Source organism: Cyanistes caeruleus, unplaced genomic scaffold, assembly GCF_971803275.1.
Source record: "Cyanistes caeruleus unplaced genomic scaffold, bCyaCae1.hap1.1 HAP1_SCAFFOLD_11, whole genome shotgun sequence".
NCBI classification, from domain to species: Eukaryota; Metazoa; Chordata; class Aves; order Passeriformes; family Paridae; genus Cyanistes; species Cyanistes caeruleus.
The window spans coordinates 1,394,090-1,401,679 of record NW_028255883.1 but is presented as its reverse complement, the minus strand read 5'-3'; positions in this window follow the sequence as shown (position 1 = coordinate 1,401,679).

Below are 7,590 nucleotides of genomic sequence, written 5' to 3'. Positions count from 1 at the left end.
ACAGAAAACATTCTCAAAGGAGTTATGACAGCTTTGAGGGTCCAATGGAACCTCCATACCCCCTGGCACCCCCAGAGTTCAGGCCAGATTGAAAGGATAAATGGAGAAATAAAGAAACACCTTCTGAAGCTAGTAATAAAAACTAAGATGCCGTCAGTCCAGCTCTTGCCACTGGCTTTAGCAAAAATAAGGGCCAGACCCAGGGAGGATACTCAATTATCCCCCTTTGAATTGATGTTTAGAATTCCTTATCCTTGTAATTCTCAGCCTTGTGAGCAGGTAGAGATAAGTGATATATATTGGAAACTGTTTGTAGCCCGGATACTATCTCTTGTGAAATCTCTTTGACAAGAAGCTCAGCTAGCACAGACCCTGCCTTTAGACTTTGGTGTTCACAACATCCAGCCAGGAGATTGAATCCTAGTGAAGGAGTAGAAAGAAGCACCAGCAGCAGCAAAGCAGCGCAGACCTGTGCAAGTGTTGCTGAGGACAGAAACAGCCGTCAGGAGAGCTGAACACGGGCAGACCCATCACACTCGAGTCAAGGTCTCTTAGGCCCCAGAAATTCAGACACCTCAGCTAGAGGAGAAGCACAGGAGGCCGCCACTGATGCTCCACAAAAGTGGACTAGAGCAGTAGCCAGGACATCAACATCAGGGGAAGCCCTGTGTGCCTCCCACCAACTGGCTGCTGAAACAGTTTGTGTGGGCATCACTTCTCCCAAATCTCCAGCCAATCCTTGCTGTCATTGTTTTCTTTATGTTAGGATCTTTCTGTGCCTTCACTCGCTACAGGTAGTGCAGAAGACAACGTGAAAGTAAAAATTAAGTTAGGAAATTAAATTTCACCATTAAAATGTTTGCCTTAATAATCTTAGCTTTATATTGTCAGCCAGTTGATATTGAAGCCAAAAGTAGAAAAGCAATTTTTTTAACCTTAAGAGATGAAGTAGCAAAAACCTTTAACCTTATAAATTGTTAAGTCTGTGGAAGGCCAGAAAGATCTGAAAACTGGCCATAAGTGGCCAGCCCAGTCAAAGCTAAACAGTGAGTTAGGTCCATGATAAAGAAGATTTTTGAGATGTAGACGGAAATCCATGGCGGCTTCATTCTTCTGAAAAAAGCATTTATTGTCTAAATAGAACAAGAAGTAAATATGTGGGAGAAAGTGTTTGTGACTAGACTTTAGGTTTAGATTGTTAGACCCCCTTATAATTGTTTCAGATATCACGGCAAATAGAATCAAACGCGTATTCAGTTCACTAATAGTAGCTAAGCAAGGTGTTCCTTCCATAATTACCAAAAAGATTCTGAAGGCTATGAAGCAGTGGAAAAAGAGAAGGCTTTTTGGACCCCTTATTTTTAAGCTGCCCCCAAAACAATTTCACAAGCAGGACACACGTTTTAGATGACTATCAGTGGAAGTAGCAACACCAACACGAAACTCAAACCCTTTGTAAAAGGTTCTGCTCCAGATCTAACAGAACAGATCTAAAATGTAACTGCAGGTAGAAACCTCATGTGACAGCTTAGAAATACAAATACTATCAGCAGAAGAAGGGAGAGTGTGTGGCAAATTATATGATAGATAAAAGGTGGTGAAACAAATTACAAAAGCAATAAGAAAGTTAACTCATGTGTCAGTCCAAACATGGAAAGAATGAGAATAAGGCATGTTTTGGTGGTTACCTAGTAAATTATGGGTTTAACAAATGCTTTTTCTTGTGCTGTAGCAACTCTAATCTTTTTAGTATGCATGATCCCCTGCTTAGTACAACTTATTCAACATGTGATGAAAAGGATGCCGGTAGTAGCCATCCCTACTACTGCAGGAATAGCTACAAAAGGGCAGAAACTGATGTCATTGCAAATAATTGCAAAACAAAGAAAAAAAAACCCCAGGAACAATGAGCCTCAATGAGTCAATGAAAACTAATGTTTGTAAAGACAATTATTAAAAAAATTAAAAAAAGATTGATAGGAATGAGAGATTTGTGTTTACAAACAAGCTGTGGGTCTGCTGATAGATAAAACTAGCACTGAGATATAAAAGAAACAATGGGAAAGATTCCAGTGATTGATGAATGGAAAAAAGATATTTCACTTTACAAACAAACTGTAGGTTTGCTGATAAATGAAACTGGATATGGAAATACGAAAGAAACAATGGGGAAATACCATAAATTTCTGAGAATTAAAAATTAGGCGGGAGGGTTATACATTAGAGGGGAATGTTAGGTATCAGGCACTCTGGGAAATCTTTACCTCTCAAGTACCTCAGCCAGTGGGGAAAGAGGGAGGGACATGCGGCCAGGAAATTAGGATAAAAAAGAGGCTGCGTCCTCCAAAAAACTTGAGAGACCCCAGGGGAATGGCCCATGGCCTCTCCCTTTATTTAAATAAAGTAAATGAGTCCTCTGTCTCCTTTTTGGACATCAACCTCTGGTGTTTGTGGATTAATTTTCCTGACACCTTCATGTCCCCAGTGAGCAGGGGATGGCTCTGGGCAGGGTCCCTGGCCAGGAGCGGGCCCCAGAACGCCTCTGCCATTCAAGGGCAATCTCGTCTCTGCTCTTTCTCCTGCCCACCTTGCTTTGCCTCTGCCCACTGCTCCTGGGGCTGCCCTTGGCCAGGCAGCCTCAGTGGCAGCCAGCACTGGCTGCAGCCCCAGCGGGCTCCCCAGGACAAGGCCCAGCAATTAAGAGGCCAAAGAAAGGCCTGGGCAGCAGCAGAACTCTCAGCAGAGTGATTTGGGCAACCAAGGACTAGCCACAAGTGCACAGCAGCCTCACTGGGAATGTTTCCTGACTATGAGCAGCCTTTCAAGAAGCTGTTTGAGGCTGAGATCAGCAAAACACTCACCCTTCTCTCTTCCAGCAATACCAGATTCCAGCATAGCACATCATCAGGAAAAGTGCTCCACCAGCCACAATGGCCATTAACTTAATCAAACACTGTGTTCCTCAGCAGAAAACTCTTCTCATGCTTCTCCAGATATTGTGAGCTTGTCTGGTGGTGCTGGCTGCATCTCTGGGAGCAATGGGCAGCGTGAGCCCGTGCTGTGCTCCACTGCTGAGCTGGCAGCACGCTGGATACGGCCAGGATGTTCTCTGTTTCCCCAGAGCCGGGGCCTGCAGGCACCTTGCCACCCCTTGGCACAGGCTGTGCCAGCCAACAGAGCCCAGAAGGCTGAGAGCAGAGCCCGGGGTCAGTGCAGCTGCTTGGGCAGTGGCTCCTTCCAGGGACATGGGCCAAGCCCATCCTTGAGCAGCCACTGCCACCCCTGACCCGACCTGCCCAGTGACAGCTCCCACAGACTGAGAAGAAGAAAAAAGTTCCTTTGTTTGTCTGCAAAAAAGTTCTTTTGTTTATTCCCACTACCTGCAGGGTCCTGTATATAGTAATGCTCTTGAGAATCTGATTATTTTAAAATTTTTTGGTATTTTTTTGTTTGTTTGTTTGTTTTTTGTTTTTTTTTTCTTTGAGACATATGAGACAGTGTTACTGTTTTTAGATTTGGTAGGTCTGTTTTTTCTCTTAGAATGTTTGTTTTCTTATAAATCCACATGTAAACTTATTTGTAGTTAGGTATTTTTGTTTCCCAAGCAGTTATTTTGACAATCTCTTGTTCACTTCTTAGTTAATTTTCCATTTATAAACAATTTTGACTCTGTTTTCATAGGAATAAAAAGATCTCAGATAGCTGTATTTTTAATTTTGTTGACATTCTCTCTCCCTGCTCCCAGCTTTTACTATTACACATTTTGAAACATCCCTGAGGATAGGTAGAGTTATTTGGGAATTGCTTGGTTTAACCTGGGAAATGGATTATTAATTTTGGTTCTCTAAACCTACATTGCTTCCAGCTTCACAGCCACAGTCCTGATATGTTGCTCACTTCATGGACGCCTGTGTGAATTGAAACAATGTTTGTGAGGCAGCTGAAGAGTTCAGGCTTCAGGAATTAAATTCCTGGGAGGAAGAGGAGGAAGAAAACATAAAATCCTGTTTGAAAGATTGTTTTTTCGTTTCTAGTATGCCAGAAGTATGGTAGGCTGCAGCTGTCTTCCAGTATCATTGAATTAGAAAAAAACTCTCTCCAGGGCAAATTCTGCAACACTTTGCCTCACAATCCATCAGCCTTAATTACACAGAGAGGTTGGTGTTAATTACAATCCGATTAGAGCAAATCAACATTGTGTGAATGGCAAGGAGAATTTGCTTCTCAACAGATGAATATGTCCCACTGAATAATGAACAAAATCTGCCTTTACTTGGAAGAAAGTAGGCATGGAGCAATGCAGTGTTTGTGTTTTATCCAGTGATAAATGGGGCAAGAAGCTGTAACAACTCACCTGTTTTACAGAACACTGTTACCGCTGAAGATGAATAAATCACGCGGACACAGGTTGAGGTGTGGTGAAAGAAGAGCAGAGTTTATTTTTCCTCCCAGGATTTATAGGCTTGTGACCACAGCCAGGGGTTGGATGGTCAGGATAACACTTTCCCCCTGCACTGGCCATGAGAGATGCCCTTCACAAGACGTGTAACAGAAAGAATGTACACATATCTATGTTTACAGTTACTGTCCTGGGAAAGTCCTTAGAAAACTATGTTAGCAAGCTCAGAAGCTGAGTTTTCAGGGTGACATCTCACCCTTTTTGGTTTAACAAAAAGAAATGAAAAAAGAAAAATGAACAAAGAAACTAGCAACATTATAAACAATCAAAAAGATAAATAACAGGAAAATAGAATACTCCATATAATTAGAAGGCTGTAATTTCAGGGTGATATCTCATGCTTTCGTTATTACAAAAAACAAACAAACAAACAAAAAACCCAGAAAAAAACCAGAAACCCCCAAAAATAAATGAAACAAATGTCCAACATCAATACCTGCTTCTGGATGGCTCTCAATTTGGTCACAGAGGCAGAATCCATGGCCAAACTGAAAGGTGCCTGGGAAAACCTATGAAATGCTATGACAGCAGTCTGTAATTCTATTAATTATGCTGATCCAGCCTCATGACTCTCCAAAAAAAAAAAAACAAACTAAAAACAAAACAGCGACATCAATGGAAAGATTAATGTAATAAACTTGAGGAGCAGAAACTGCTCACAGAACCTCCTCCAGCATCTACTGTGCCTCTGGGGTCAGTGTCAGAGGTGACTTTAAAATCAGAGACCCCCTTTTAATAGACCAAACAAGGGAGACAGTTGTGTTGTGGTCAGTCCCATCTAGGGACACAACCATGTGAAAGTCCATTAATATTTGGACATCATTCATGCAGTGTATGCACTGAATGCAAAAAAAATTAATTGCACCTCCAAATGCGGGATTGTTTGTCCCAAAATTATTTTTGACCCTCAAATAATTTCAGGGAGGTTATAGAGACAAGCAGCAGGAAACTGCTTGCAAACTCCAGAGAGGGCTAGAGCCTCATATCATCGGCAAATGCAGGCAAATTTTCACAAGCCTTATGGCAAAACCTCCATTGATATCTCTGTGTGGGCTCAGCATCAATGATAGCTGGCACCAGAAAGGCAAATTTTGGTCTGTCATTGGGATACAAAGGAATCGTAAAAACAATCCTTCAGATCCACGATGAGGACTAGCCAATTTGCAGGAAGCATGGCAGGTGAAGGCATGCTAGCCTGCAACATCCCCATGCTTTCCATCATAGCAGTAACTTTCTGGAGGTATTATAGCAACCTCCATTTCCCAGACTTGTTCTTGACACAGAAAACAGGAATGTCCCAGGGACTGGTTGAAACTCCAGATCACTGTGATCCAACTGTTCTTGCATCAAGTCACGGATGGTGTCTAGTCTATCATGAGAGAAGAGAACAGAATCTGCTGAACAAAGAGTCAGTCTCAAGTTCTTCTTTGCATGGAATGTGTCAGCATCGGGTCCAAGGGTCACTCCGGGGGCCCGTCAGCAAACCTGACAATCGTGATATCCATGCCAGTGTCAAGAACCCGCAGAAGCTAGTCTCTGACAGCATCTCACCAAGGATGGACAGGGTGTAGACCCATTCAGGATGACCCCTGGCTGTCAGAACAGCAGTCCAGTGACCCAGGGAGGTCCAGGGAACCCGAAGCCACCATCTCCCCGCAGCTGGTTCTCAGCTCTGCGAACATAAAACTCAAAAGGCACAAGGTGAGCAAATCCAGGTCCCGCAGGGATAGGAACAGGAGGGGTGAGTGTGGAACCCATGGCAGAAATGCCCCCCAGGAAATCCGAATCAACGTCTCCTAGGTGAGCAATGATGCCTTGAGCAGTGGCATTCAAGCACGCCACAAGAAGAGCACTCATTCCCTCATCCACCGGACCAAAGCATTCGGAAGCACATGGAATGCCTGATACACTCAGCTGCACAGTCATTTGACAGGAGGACAAAGTCCACAGGACAGCCGAAGAGGCTCCAGCAGCCTGGGACCCCTGGCCCGTCAAGGCCACCGGCTTCGCCCCCGCGGCAGCACCACCTGAGCCAGTGCTAAACAGCTCAGGACCTTGGTCTGCCACAGCCACAGGAGGCGACAGGGGAGGGCCGGCTCCAGCCGCAGGCTCGAGTGATGCCTGGGAACCTGAGGCGGGGGGGGTTAGAGGCAGCTCAGCACAGCCTGCTCCCGGCGTGGTGGGGGCAGCACTCGGAACCGCCCCTAACAGCGTTTCTTCAGGGGCGAAAGGTCCAAGAAGCGGTGCCGGCCGCTCCTGCACTGGAACAGCGTGCGCGGCTGCCGGCGCGGAGCCCGGGCCCTGCCCGTCCCCCACCACGGGGCAGGGCACGGCCCAGCCGCAGCAGGGACACGGGACAGACCCTGAGGCATCCCCCAGGCCCCCCGTTCAAGCACCCCCCCATTGGTCTGTGCCGGGAAAGCATACGGAGGAGGCGAGCCCGCCCCGGGCTTCTATCGCCGGGGCGCGGGCCAAGGTGGGTGTTGCTATCCTTCTCCCCGACGGGACCCCTCTGTCCCACCCTCTGTGGTGAGAGCTTGCTCGTCTCAGGGCACAGGCCACGGAGGGGGTCCTGGAGTGGATACAACACGGACTCAAAGTATCTAGACACAGGAGGCTCAAACTTGCTGGAATTATCCCGGGTTTGTTGTCTGTCGTCCATCTGGGACAAGAGAGAGAGCGAAATGCTCTGGGTCTTATCTCTTATACCAGGGGGCAGGGGTGATTAGGGGATGCAGGGAGGTCACAGCCAATGGGAAGGGGGGTGGAAAGAAGGTTCTCAGGTAGGAACTAACATTACACAAACCAGAGGTGAGTTTTACCCTTGGGAGGTACCAAGATTTTTAGATGCACTACAACAGGTGGGGCTACACCCCCCGGGTCCGCGGCGCCCCTGACAGCCTGCCGGCAGGGATCCAACCCCGCCCCGGGCCTACACCGCCGGGGCGCCGGCTGAGGTGGGGTCACGGCCACCGGTCCCGCGGCGGCTCCGTTCAACCCGCCGGGGGCCCCGGCGATCCCGGGGGAGCCGACCTCGGGACCCGACCTCAGAATGCCGCCACACCTTTGCCAGATCCCCAGCAACTGGAGCACCTGGGGCTCATAAACGACCAGCAGAGCCTCGATCAGGG